At 37.8% G+C, this 12978-nt stretch overlaps 1 long non-coding RNA gene across 1 annotated transcript; it reads left to right on the forward strand.

The window, feature by feature from the left end:
* The first annotated feature begins 9218 nt into the window (after window positions 1-9218).
* Window positions 9219-11253, forward strand: LOC117613663. Its single transcript, XR_004583768.1, has 2 exons — window positions 9219-9299; window positions 10776-11253. It is a non-coding gene; the product is annotated as an uncharacterized LOC117613663 (long non-coding RNA).
* The last annotated feature ends 1725 nt before the right edge of the window (window positions 11254-12978 follow it).

The raw sequence follows: 12978 nt of genomic DNA on the forward strand, positions 1-12978 counted from the left end.
AAAAAAAAAAAAAAAGGAGAAGAAGAAGAAGAAGAAGAATGGGTTCAAGCTTACCAACAAGCAACTCTCACCACTTTGGTTGCTGAGATTCGGATGATGCAAACTTCAAAGTCGTAGACCTTCCCGCCAACAAGAGGAGTTTTTTTTTCTGCTGTTCTATTTGGTTGATCTCAATATTCATGAACATAGTGCAATTTAAAGAAACCAAAGACCATCAAAGCTCCTAGTGATGCTAGGGTTTCTCATTCCTAGTTTAGGAAAGTATCTTGCTTCCCAAGATCTTACCAATATTGGATATTATTAAGCTTAATAATATCACCCAAAAAAAAGAAAAAAAAAAAAAAAAAAAAAAAAGGGAACACTTCAAGCTGCACCTCCTACACGTCAAAAGGCCCATGTCTACAATGCATCATGAAGTGGGGGCAATTTGTAGACAAAGAAATTTTGGTGTAATAAATTCTATTGACAAGAAAATAATTAGGGTTCGGTGGATTAAATCGTGGGCCCCGTAATTCACCCATGTGGCGTGTGACTCATCAAAATTGGATTAGTTGTCAAAAATGACAAATGGCGACATCCGACGGAGTGCATCAAACGGTTCAAGATGAAGACAAAATTAAAGGAAAGAATCTTCTGTGATTGACTTTGATTTAAATCAAATATTAATCAGGTTAATCAATTAAAGATAATCTGGTTAAATTGCCAGATTATGGGAATTGATTTAAATCAAATCAAAATCCCACAAATCAAGGTTTTAAATAGGGAAAGTTATTTAGGTCAAGCATCCGACAAAAGCCTATAAATAGGAGGCCTCAAGACGAAAGAAGGGGTCAGAGAAAAAAACCTAGCACTCAGAAGAAACAGAAAACTCTCTGCATTCTTCACCCTACCTTGGAAGAGCCACCAAGCACAACAAATACGTGCCGGTTCCTTCACCATAGAAAAATCCCAAACACCAAACAAGCTTCATGCTACCCGTTTGATCAAGATCAAGTCTCTACGACCCTTGTATCAAACACAAATTTTCTTTAAACACTTTGGAGATCGAATCAGAGGATTCAATACAGAGATTGTAACCCTAAATTTCATAAATACAATATTATTTTGTACACGTGTTCTTGTCTCATTTGTCGCAAGAAATTCGTGTTTACATGTTGTATTATCCTTTAATTTGTTGTATTGTTTCTTTTTTATTCAATCAAAAAAGCATTCTATAATTGGACTATTTATTAAAAACATTTGAGCATTCCTCAGAAAGATTAATTAAAAACAAACCTTCATTTATTGCAAACAACACACAAAACAAACCATACATAAAAGCATAATAATAAAAAAGACCTCGCAATAATTCCACAAAACACAACACACAAAAACAAAGCATAATTAAAAACAAAGCATAATTCCAAACAAAGCACGAATCTAGCCTTCATCCATTGTGATTGCCTTTCATCTGCCACAAGTGCTCGATCAAGTCAACTTGACGTCTTTCGTGAACATATGAAGATTGCATTTCTTGATAACGATCAATCATGGGGTTGTTGAATCGACCATCCTGAAGTAACGGTTCGGGCTCCATTGGTAGTCCATTTGGTCCCATCGGCCTTTCATATATTCTTGTCAACGCCGTGTTCATAGGATCGGGTTCAAACACCTCTGGAGCATCGTAGTCATACTCATCCTCCACAATCATGTTGTGGAGGATGATGCAAGTCATCATAATACTCCTCAGCACCTCCTCGTCTAGCATCCGAGCAGCACCCTGATAATTGCCCAACGAGCTTGCAAGATACCGAAACACCTTTCCACGTCTTTCCTGTAACCTTCTTGAAAGGAAGCAAAGCTTCTTTCCTTCTCGGATTGGGGATTCGGAATTGTTTTCACGAATGTCGTCCACCTAGGATAAATTCCGTCGGCAAGGTAGTAGGCACCAGAGTATACGGTATTGTTGATTTGGTATGTGACCTGAGGGGAATGACCTCGCAATACCTCATCAAACACCGGGGATTGACCAAGGACATTGAGGTCATTCTGAGATCCGGCAACCCCAAAAAAGGCATGCCAAACCCAAGTGTCGAATGAAGCTACGGCCTCCAAAATGATACTTTTTTGGCCCTTCCGATTCCCATTCTCTCCTTGCCACGCAGTAGGACAATTCTTCCACTGCCAATGCATGCAATCGATGCTTCCGATCATTCCTGGGAAACCTCGAGCCTGCCTTTTTGTAGAAGCCTTTGCAGGTCCCTCGGAGTGGGTTTGCGAAGGTACTCCCTCGTGTACAAATTTTCCACTGCATCACAGAATCTCACCAAGCACTCTAGGATAGTAGATTTTCCCATCCTTGCAATCTCATCCACCTGCTCTGCAGATGCCCCATAAGCAAGCATCCGCAAAGCAGCTGTAAGTTTTTGCTCCGGGATAAGACCCAAAACTCCAACAGCATCATGCTTTTGAATGAAGTATGTGTCGGAATTACAAATATCATGCATGATTTTTTGGAACAAATGTGGCTGCATTCTATATCTCTCTCGAAACTTATGAGCAGGATATAACGAATTTGGGATAAAGTAATCCTCCAAGAGATTCTTACCCCGAGACTCTCTGCATCTGTCCACATTCGGGGCACCACGACGATGGTGTTGGCTTGATTGATTCATCATACACACCGCCGCTACTTCAAGCATTTCTTCCTTTTCTTCATCGGTGTCCCGATCTTCTTCCTCACATCTACGCCGGATTTCTTCCCATTCTTTCTGTTGCCTCTCCAACACCCTCCTGAAGTTTGACATTGAGAGTATAATGTGTTTTGTAAAATCTGAGAAATGAAGGAAAATATAAGAGATGGTGTGAGAGGAGTGGTGTTGATGGTGTAGTTTTATAGAGGGATTCAGAAGATAGAGATGACATGTGGCACAATTTTAGAGGGTGAAAATCTTATCTGAAATCTGAGATCACTATTTGTAAAAAAAATCTGAAAATCTTATCTGACATGGGACACGTGGCACAATTTTAGAGGGTGAAAATTTTATCGAAAATCTGAGATTATAATTTTTATTAATGAATATCCGAAAATTTTATCTGGAATAAGACACGTGGCAACCGAGATTCTCATCCGAAAATCTTATCCGAAAATTTAATTACAAAAGATTATCAAAATTAATGATTTAAAGTATAAAAAAATAGGAAATAAAGTACAATGAATAGTAATTGCCCTAGACTTTGCCCTCGTGGGTGGAACCACAAATGGCAAGGCTGACACTATTTATGTGAATAGTGGCAGCCCTTGCTTGCCCTTGCCTTAGACTTTGCCCTCGTGGGTGGAACCACAAATGGCAAGGCTGACACTATTCACGTGAATAGTGGCAGCCCTTGCTTGCCCTTGCCTTAGACTTTGCCCTCATGGGTGGAGTTGCTCTTAATAGTTTCATCCACCATCGTCTGACCTGTCGGCAGCATTGCAATGAGACTTTGTGATAAATTCCCATTCATACAAACTTACAGAGTCTCAGAATAATAGTCAACTAACATTCTCCATAAAATTATATATATATATATGTGTGTGTGTGTGTTTTGCCATAGGTGTGGATGGTGACAATCACTTGTCTAATTATTGTGTTTCGATGGCAAAAATTCTACCAAAGAAAGAGTAAGGCAAAAATTATTAACAACCTGCAATAAACAAATACCAAAACCTTCAACTAGTATGTTTCAAAATCAAATTAAGGAGTAGGGACACACAAAACAATGGATGGATTAGCTCCATTTGAATAAGGTTAATTTAAAGAAAGAATTGAAAACATTATAATGAACGTGTTGGGGTCTTTTTCCGTTGGAAGGCTCATCCGGGCTTCGTTGCCCCTTTTTTGAGTTAGCGAAAACTAGGCCCAAAGTATCCCAAGGGAGAAGCAAGTCCCAGGGGAGTACTTTGTTCTTCTTCCAGTGACTGCGTGTTTTGTGCGAATGTTTCCGGCAGCTTGACGAAAAGTTGAAGATGGTGCATTGATGTTACACAGACTTGGCATGAGATTTGCTTTGTGAATTGAGATACTACTAAACTAGGCATGAGAGGTTATGTGTTTCAAATATGGGATGGAGCTTTTGAGAGAGAGAGAGAGAGAGAGAGATAAAAGATGGGTGGCTTGAGTAGATTTCCAGCAGCTTGACGAAAGCTTTGTCAGGCTCTTGGGTGGCTTGCCAGAAGAGAAAAATTGGAAGAAATGGAATAACAGAGCTTGAAATCAAAGGGTTCCAGAGGTGAGTGGTGATACTTGCTCTCTCTGTATGTGTTTATGAGAGGGAGATGAAGAATATGGAAGAACATGGCTTGAGATTGAAACTTCCAGCAATGAGTAAGGATGTTGCTTACTCTGGCTAAGTTGAAGATGACTTGCTGATGTTGATCTGAGATTATATGAGCTTGACATGAGAGCTTGAAGTGTGGGAGCTAAAGACCCACAAGTTTAGCAAATGAGAATGCTTGTGCTTGGGTTGGTGTTTGATATACTTGAGTTTGGGTGTTGAGAATTTATTATTTGAAGCTATGGCTATGGTGGTTTAACTGTTTGGTTGTGATGGTTGTTGGGATACTTATAGCAATCAAATGAATGGGGTTTCAAAGAGCATGGTTGAGGAAAGAAAAACTTCAGACTTTGAAGGGTATGGTGTTTATGACAATGATTCTAGAGAAATTTATGAGTTCTAGAGGTGGGAAGATAAAAGGAAAAGCTTGAGGCTTGAAAGCTATGGCGTTTATAGCTTGGAAGGAAGGAAAAGCTTGGAGTTATGCTTGGTGAGGCTTTATGGAGAAGATGATGGACTAGGGTGAGAAAGTAGAAGACATGGCTGTGATGGCTGAGGAATGGCTGGGATGGCCGCTGGAATGCTTGCAGCAACTGAATGGAGGAAGGAAAGTAGTCTGGTGGTTGCTGAAGGGGGTTGATGGCTGCTGGGATGCTTACAACAGCCGAGTGAGGGAGTGTTGGTTGAAGAAAAAATTGGTTTCTTTTGCTTGAGCCATGAATGCCAATTTATAGAGGGTGAGGGTTTTCCTTTATTTCCAATAGGTAAAGGGAGGTGTTGGAACCAGCCTATTTCCAGTGGTTAAAAGGAGCACTAGGGCATGCTATTTTCCAGCAGATAAAGCTAAGTACCATAAACTGATTATTTTCCTATGGGTAAAAGGAAGCACTGGAAACTGCTTGTTTCCAGTGGATAATAGGAAGTACTGGAAAAGGTTTGTTTCCAACAGGTAAAGCTAGGTATTTGGAAAATGGCTATTTCCTATGGGTAAAAGGAAGTGCTTGAAAAATATCTCATTTACTCACCGACATTGGAGAACTCTAAGTAATGGGCTTGGACTTTGGTGCTCCCAAGTAGCTAGCCCAAAGTCTCCATTATCCAAGAGTTTCTGTGGGCCTTGTGGACCTCTGTAACCTTCCACACCACAATCCCTCATGCAAGCCCCGTAAATCTCATGACTTGGGTTCATGTGAGCTTGATAGGTGATTAGCACGGGAAAAATGTATTATTAGTTTGGCATGGCATGTACACTATTTCTATATTTATTTAATAAATTAAATCCTAAAATACAGATTTGATTAATGCATGACCGAAATTATATGTTATATTGGGTTTTAAATGTCTTTAGGCTTCCTGTGACTTTTTTGGGACTCAACAGAATGTATTTGAAATAACAAGATGTACCTATATTTGCAATGGATTTGAAAAACGACTATTAGAAATCTTTTGGAATTTATTTATTTTCTTCATTTTGTTCATATTCAACTCTTGGCATACATTGATGTAGTAATCTAAACAAACAATTTTTGAAATATTTCCATCCAAATGGGGCCTAATGATATTTGTATTAGGATGGCAATGGGGCGAGGGTGGGTATGTTGTTCCCATCCTTGTCCTCATTAAGATTTTTCCCCATTCCTGTGTTCATACCCGTTTAATTTAAACTAGGGATTCCCCATCCCCGTCTTCATTGGGGAACGAGTTCCCTCCCCATTACAAAAATAGCAATGGGGAAATAATTTTTTAATGAGAAACAAAACAAAAATTAGAAACTATGAACCAAAATTTTGTAAATTTTTTTTTGGACAAACTACAGTAAACCCCCCAACCTATATGGTCATTTACGAGTTCATACTTGATTTTGGGGACATTTATGAGTACATACTCAATGTCGCGGAAAACCTACAAATTGCCCTCTCCGTTAGAGAGATTGTCAGGAAATCCGTTATCTGCCTACATGGCATTTGTGGGACCCATTTTTTAACTAACGTGGACTCCACATAAGAAATAAATTTAATAAAATAAATGAAAAAATAATAAATAAATAAATAAATAAAAACTCATCTTCTCACATTTCCCCTGCCTTCTAGCCTGACCTCCAACCCACCCTCCCCATAGCTCCACCCCACCTTCATTAGATCTGACTCTCTCCAACCCAAATCAAGTTGTCATCTCTCTACCCCTACCCCTACCCCCCCCCCCTCCGGTTTCACCTCCATGGGGCATGGTGACTGTGTTGCTTTATGGAATTTGACCTAGTTTGGTGCGAGACCCATCTACGTGCTGGAGAGAAAGGGCAGCAGCAGCAAACAAACATCTCCTGATTTTTACCATCATGGTGATGATGGGGGAAAAGAAATGATGATGATCGTGCATCAGCATCGAAAGTGATAAGGACGCATATCAAGTTAACAACATGCATGGGATTCATCTTCATCTCATCAATCCAAATCAAATCTACCCCCTTTGCCAGAAACGCTGCTGTTTTGGGAAATGGATGAAGAAAAATCGCCCAAAAAAAAACTCAAAGATCATAGCTTTCTTAGATGGGTTTGTTAGAAACAGTGAGAAGCATTCGGTTTCTTCAAAATTTCACATGCTTTCAATGTGTAGCAAGCAACCAGTTTTGTGCAAATTCCATTATAATTTATATGTTGGTGCTGGCATATGTGAAAAGTTTGAAGATTAGTTTGCGTTTTGAAGCATTTTCAGAGAGCTGGTGATTCTAGTTTTGTCTTGTGAGCATTTGTTGAGTGCTTTGTCGAAGGAAAACGGTTTTGGGTATCAAGGATCTGGTTGCACGGCCCCAAACCTCCTGTCATTCATCTAGTTTTCTCAGTCTTCCGGTCTCAACGCCCAGCCCTAGTAGGCTAGTAGCATATGATAATGATGGTATCTTATCGTGTTCATCCACTGGCATTTTAGATCAGAGCATGAAGTGAATTCATCATTGGACTTTGAAATTGGGGGCAGATATAGAATAGAAGATTAGTTCCATGCATTTGCAATTGCGCATACATGAAAGATTACATACTATTTTTACATAAGGAAACTGAAACGAAATAAATAAAGTTTTTTATTTTTATTTTATATATTATAAAAATCAAACACCCCAACCATAAACAGAACCGCATTTTATTTATTTATTTGGTTGACAAGAACAGAACCCCATTTTAAAAGAAACAATCGCTTATTGAACTCATATGATGGTCCATCCCCAACAGCAAAGGAACCGCATTTCACTATAGAAAATGTAAAATAAAAATAAAAAAGCAAGAATTGAACAAGTGTACCAAGTAGCTCGTAGCACCAAGTGGTATTTCTCTTTGATATGACTTTCCATGCAGAAGAAAAATATGTGCAAGAGATGTAGCAAATGCTTGAACTCTGTGGCACCGGCAGCAGGCTCTTGTTTTATTTCCTTCCGGCTCACAGCCTGAAAGAAGTTAAGAGCAAGGCCAGTGACACTGTGGTAGTTTTCACTTACTGGATCAGAATTGTAGTCATCTTGCTTCATATAGACAATGACCTGAGGAAAAGAGAGTAGTATTTCTGCAAGCTCATCTTCTTCGTACTCAATATTTTCAGAGTATTTCTCCAAACCATAGATAGCATCGATGTCCTCTTCCAAGCATTTTGTAGTGTGGTATTCTTCTGCATCTTCATGAGTATCTTCTGTAGTGTGGATAAGTTACCTGAAACTTCTTTCTCGACTCACTCATTTCACAAAGCTTCCTCCCCTTTTCGTCCGGTCAACCACTAATCTCAGCTGAGCTTCTCTGCAGGCAATTGAATTAGTATTATTATTGCCTTCACTTCGGTTTACAATTATATTTCGGGCTTATTAGATATAGGTTCAAAACGATTAGTTGTTATTGGGTTTAGTCCACACGTTTTTAGTTTTAGATGTAAGTCTTTGACATTTATTACTTTTTTGTGGTGTCGATTTTACCCTTAGAGGTAATAAGGAAAATACATTGAAAATCTAAATTTAATGCATTATTTCTTTGTAAATGAATTTTGAAATTTAAATTTTAAATTCTTTCCTTGATAATATTCCTAATATATGGATAAAATATAATTTAATCAATGAACAGTAAAAACCCACATAATATACCAATTGATCAGACAAGCACCCATATGAAATTATGTACTTGACATCCAGGTAAAATAGTGTTATTATTAGCAACGAAGAAAATTTAGTGACAAATCGTGTTACCTATAAGTTAGGAACATAAATTAGAAGACTACCTATAAATTATGAACATAAATTAAAAGATTACCTATAAGTCAAATATAAAAATAGACAAATAAAATTGTATGTTACCTACAAAAAATGGCTAATTATTATAACATAAATAACTATTACCCGATTCAAGTTATAAATGGGGCAACATTGGAACTAAAAATGATTTTTTTATATAAAAAGATTACATCAGAAAATATTTAAAAAGGAATGTAATCTTATGTGGCACAAAAATCAAAGAACTTGAATCAAAGTCATCAAATCCGAGGATTGAACCCAATTCCTCAATGAAAATTTGCATCTATATCAACTTTTCTATTATATTTCTTTATAGTACATAGCTCAACTTTAAAGATATAAATAATAAAGGGAAATAGCTCTAAATGCCACCATTTTTATAATTGTAACTGAAAATACCACCCTTTTTAAAAAAATTTGGAACTATAACCTATAAATATATATTTATTGTCCCCTTATTACACACATATCACTTTTGCTGAAGTTCTCTATCAGTTTTGCTGAAGTTCTCTCTCAGCTCTCTCTCTTGGCTCGTCTCTCAGTTTCTCTTCACTCTCTCATCGCTTTGCTCTCACTCTCTCATCTCTTGTCGATCAGCTCTCACTCTCTCGTCGCTCAGCTCTCACTCTCTCGTCGCTCAGCTCTTAATCTCTCGTCGCTCCTCTAACTCTCTCTTCTCTCTTCCTCTCCCAGCGAAATCTGTTCATCGAAGCTCAACTCCATCGTTCACCTTGAACAGGTACTGTTCATCGTCATTTTCTTACAGTTTAAGGGTTTCTCTGAAGTTGGTTTAGGGTTTATGCATTTCTATGAAATTGGTTCAGGGGTTTGTTCGAAATTGGTTGAAGGTTTAGGGGTTTCTCTGAAATTGGTTTAGGGGTTTCATTGAAATTGGTTTTGGGGTTTCTCTGAAATGATCTTAGTATGATGATTCCTTGTTTGAAACAGTGAATGGGTTTGTTCTTTGTGGACTGATGCTTGCACTGCTGTTGTTTTGTTGTTGCTATTGATGTCGTATTGTTGTTTTTTTGCTAGTGTATTGCTAATGTAGTGATGTTGTGTTGGCATTTTAGTGCTGTTGTATTTTTAGTTTATTATGGTTTTATTATGGTTTTTGTAGCAGTTATTGATTGGTATTTGGTGGCTTACTATGGGTCTTTATGACCATTGCATTTAACCTTCTTACAAGTCTAATCGGTATGTATTTTCTTTGTTGAAGATGATATCTAAAGTCTAAGACAATTAACCTGTATATATTATTTTGAACTTGTAAACTCCCAACCATATCATACTTTTTGTTTGAGAATAATGCTTGTTAATTTGACATATTTTTTTATAACTCTGTTTACTAACTTTAGGGCTTGCATATTGGATATGGATAAGTTTTCTTTAGAACTATATGTGGTGTAATATGAGTTCTTTAAAAGTTTGCTCTTTTGTGCTTGATCATTGTCTGCTTAAAAGAAAGCGGGAAATGAGTGAAGATGGGAACCTACCACCAGCAGGTGTGGTTTAGAGAAATGGGGACATTGATTTTGCTATAAGCTAACTCTTTAAGCTTTTGCTTTTCTTGTTTGTGTATGGATACTTAGAGAACTTTGTTTCTGAGGAGAACTTATAATTTTGTAATTGTACATGTCTTACAAACATTTTATACAGTTTTGATGGTTTATTTATTAATTTATCTTTGATATCGATAAAGTAGAGAATACATACAGACCTCTTATTTTGTTAAGAAAAAACTGAAGGGATGGTGCCAATTTCATTCATTTTCTTACATTTGAAAGGAGGGCCATAGTGGAGTCATTATTGTGGTTGCCACTAATTCATAGGATGTTCCATTACATTATACCTTGAAGTCAATCAATTCTTTCCCGATGTCTTCTTGTTTTTTAAAACTCTTTCTAGTCAGATAGATTTCTATCGTTAGTCTTGAATTGTTCTCAATTAGGCTTGTGCTACCGCACATTCCCATTCTAGCTGAAGCTGTCTCATGATTATCTGGTGTGTTGAGATGTGTCTTTAGATATTATATTATGCAGGAGTGGTAGAGTACTGGGTGTCTTGAGATGTGGCTTTGAGCTATTGAATTAGTAGGTCAGTTGTAAATAGCTGGGGTTTTGTTTATGCTCTGTATTTTTTGTTTATTTTTCACTTAATATCCTATAATAGGCTGTTGATAAGTGCTGATTGTTTATTGCTTGTTATTGTCTAGATTGCAACGGACTGAATTTCTTCTTCAACATATCTGGGACATTGAAGGGTTTAGCAAATAAGTTTGGGTTGGCGGTGGTTGTCACCAACCAAGTGGTGGATTTTATTGGGCCACATGATAAAGTGAATGGGGTGAGGTTGGGAAACTTGGAGTCCCCGGACACATCAGGCAGACGGGTGAGTCCAGCTTTGGGACTGGCTTGGGCACATTGCATAAATTCAAGAGTGTTCTTGGCAAGACATGAGCAATCTATTGAGGTTAACATTCGTAATGCTCCTTCAACAAGTATATGTAGTCAAACACATAGGACATTTCACCTTGTATTTGCCCCACATCTGGCCTATGCATCGGCCGAATTTGTAATCAAAAAAGAAGGTATAGTCGGAGTATCACAGTAACTGTGTAATATAGGAATTCTAAGAACTTTAATGTTTTGGATCCATTTGGAATTACATTCCAGTCCCTTTAATTTCGCACTCAAATTATAATAGCAATCTGGAAGCAATACCAGTACAATAAAAGTTCAATATAATAGCAATCTGTCAGCAATACAACATGTTGTAGCAATGCAACCCAAATTATGCAAATTTAAAAGAATTCTCATTCAACATAACACGAAACCCACCACAAATAAAAGTAGAGTTTACATGACCTACCAAAGCAACACAAATCATATTGTCTAAGATACATTGCGCAATGGAATATTGTTTTTACAAGAGAATTGCACCTTAAATTCAAAGTGGCCTCTTAATGCCGTCAACCGTAACTCCGTCAACAATGCTTTCTTACTAGAGAAAATTTGCCCAACTGTAATTTTCGGATTCCAATCACTTCGTGAAAACCCGCTGTCCAAATATGCTTCTTCATCATTTACACCGGCTGCATTGTACCGATTTTGTTCACCCATTTGACTCCAATAATGTTGACGAGTGGGTTCAGATTCTCCTCCTAAACGCATTATTGGCAACTGGGCAGCTGTGTTCAAGCAGCCCAAATTAGGAGGGGCATAGTACACTGACACTTCATTTCTTTCAGTACCATTATCACCACCATGCATCTCCTCCACCTCGCTAAAATCAATCATATCCATAAAATCTGTCCCTACTTCACCTCCCACATCAGTGACATTTGTATTATTCCAAGTTACTTCATTGCTTTCAACAATGGCAACTGAAGAATGACCCATCCGACTACTATCTATCGTGATATGCATACTATGAACTACATCATTTGTCAGTCCTTTATCTTCTATACTCACGAGTAAGGGAGCTAGTTTTGAAGGTGTTACCTCGGAATTGTACTTCATAAAAAAAATTGACATCATCATCGTCCTCAATCTTTATGTGCTTCCACTCATTCGAGGCCACCAAAACTGAGAATTTTAAGCAAACCTTGTCTTCCCTGCTGTTTGTATTACCAATCTGATGCACACGGTCCAACAGTTCAGCAAATTTGATGGTCCGTGGAACTATTAAGCCTTTTGAGTCACCCCCTTCATATTTGCACATCTTCTTCGAGGTGACCCATTTTCCATTGTAGCACACGAGAATAACAATTGTCTCCATTTCTGACCATGACAAAACAACATTTCATTAACACAATATAACCACAATAACCATACAATACACTAGTAATATAACAGCAATATAGCAGCAATAATAAGCAATATAATGGCAATATAACAGCAATACGACTGTAAAATAAGAGGAACACAACAGCAGTACACCAGTAACACATCAGAATCACACTATACAGATCTACTACATCAAATGGAAAATCCCAAGTTTCAAGATTCACATATCCAGACCAATCTAAATGCAATTGGTACAAACCCAGATGAATGAGCATGAATATTCAACAAAACCTAACCCAAAGAAATTAAAGCCAAAACGAATTTAACACAAACCCAAACAATCAAACTATAACCCATTTCACATAATCCCACTGATATTAAGAAAATAACCATCAACACTACCTTTTCGAGGTCGGCAATCCACTAGAGCTTCAAGGTTGCAAGCAACTATTCAGAAGACATAGCTAAAGGGAGGGGTTCGCGATTCCAAACAGAGAGCAAGAGATCGAATAGGGGAGAAAGAGACATAACGAAGCTAGAGAGAGAAACAGCTGCGCTATGAGAAAGAGAGCAAAGAGAGAGACAGAGAGTTGTGCTAGAGAGAGAGAGAGAGAGAGAGAGCCAAGAGAG

Source organism: Prunus dulcis, unplaced genomic scaffold (genome assembly GCF_902201215.1).
Source record: "Prunus dulcis unplaced genomic scaffold, ALMONDv2, whole genome shotgun sequence".
Lineage (NCBI taxonomy): Eukaryota > Viridiplantae > Streptophyta > Magnoliopsida > Rosales > Rosaceae > Prunus > Prunus dulcis.